Source organism: Mus pahari, chromosome 13, assembly GCF_900095145.1.
Source record: "Mus pahari chromosome 13, PAHARI_EIJ_v1.1, whole genome shotgun sequence".
NCBI classification, from domain to species: Eukaryota; Metazoa; Chordata; class Mammalia; order Rodentia; family Muridae; genus Mus; species Mus pahari.
In genome coordinates this window covers 75,823,649-75,824,877 of record NC_034602.1, presented here as the reverse complement: position 1 = coordinate 75,824,877, position 1,229 = coordinate 75,823,649, and the positions used below count along the sequence as shown (strand labels likewise).

Below are 1,229 nucleotides of genomic sequence, written 5' to 3'. Positions count from 1 at the left end.
AGGAAGGAAGGAAGGAAGGAAGGAAGGAAGGAAGGAAGGAAGGAAGGAAGGAAGGAAGGAGGGAGGGAGGGAGGGAAGGAAGGAAGGAAGGAAGGAAGCAAGCAAGCAAGCAAGCAAGCAAGCAAGCAAGCAAGCAAGCAAGAAAGTTCTGACTTCAAGCAAGTAATATAGACTGTAATGCTCATGGGCTGGAGAGATGGCTGTGTGATTCTACTCTTGAGGAGGACATGGGCTCCATTCCCAGCAACATATTAAAACAACTGCCTGTAACCTCAGCTTCAGCTACTCAGATGCATCTTGCCTCTACTCACACCTGTATTCATGTACACATAGTCACAAATGGGCAAATAAAAAGATGTTTAAAAAGTGTTGATCATTCACCAATGTGGTGATCACTTATAAATGAGGAAATTCATCTTTTAACCTCTCCTCTGGGATTTCCTGCTATGTAATTTCTTGTCACTCAGACAATTTCTGGTTTCTGTATCTGTCTAATCATTCATGATGTGAATAATTCTAAAGGGATTGAAAGGTCTTTGGAGAACTATGGCAGACATGAGACAATTGGGCTGTATGAAATTTGTGACATAACCCTGGAAAAGAAAAGCAGCTATGTGAAGGAAGAGTTGGTAAGAGGGGAAGTGAGCAGACTGTAGCAAAGGGCTTCCAGTAAGGGCAGCTTAGCCCTTGAATGTCAGGAAGGGGTGTGGGCATGGGTGCAGAAACAACTCTGCTTATGAGGAACTGCACAGTAAGCACATTCCACTTGGCCTCAAAGATCACAGCAAACAAGAGCCAACAAGTAAGTCATCAAATCAGAATGGGTGTTTTGATGCAAAGGGAAATTACCTTTGCAAAGGAAATATGTTGATTTCCTAAAAGAAAGCAAAATATATTTTTTTTCTTTTTGCACAATTCATTGAAATGGAAGAACAAGAACCCAAAGAACTCCTAACAAGGCCCAAATTTAAATTTTGGAAATGCTAGTGCTACTTACTTATTTATTTACTTACTTATTTACTTACTTACTTACTTAATTATGTAAAATTATTTGGGTTAGCAACAGGAAACCTCTTTTTCATGGAGCTACCTACCTACAGTCAGTTCTCTCAACATGGGTATTTTTCAAATGCATAATGCTAAAAGTTGGGCAGGAGTATAATATTTACTTTCTCCTTCTTCTTCTTCTTCTTCTTCTTCTTCTTCTTCTTCTTCTTCTTCTTCTTCTT

General features: G+C 39.5%; 1 protein-coding gene across 1 annotated transcript in view; it reads left to right on the top strand.

Annotated features, from left to right (window-relative positions):
- LOC110330758 (transmembrane protease serine 11F) overlaps positions 1–1,229 on the top strand; it is an 81,557-nt gene that overhangs the window by 71,774 nt on the left and 8,554 nt on the right. The gene's annotated exons all lie outside the window — the stretch shown is intronic.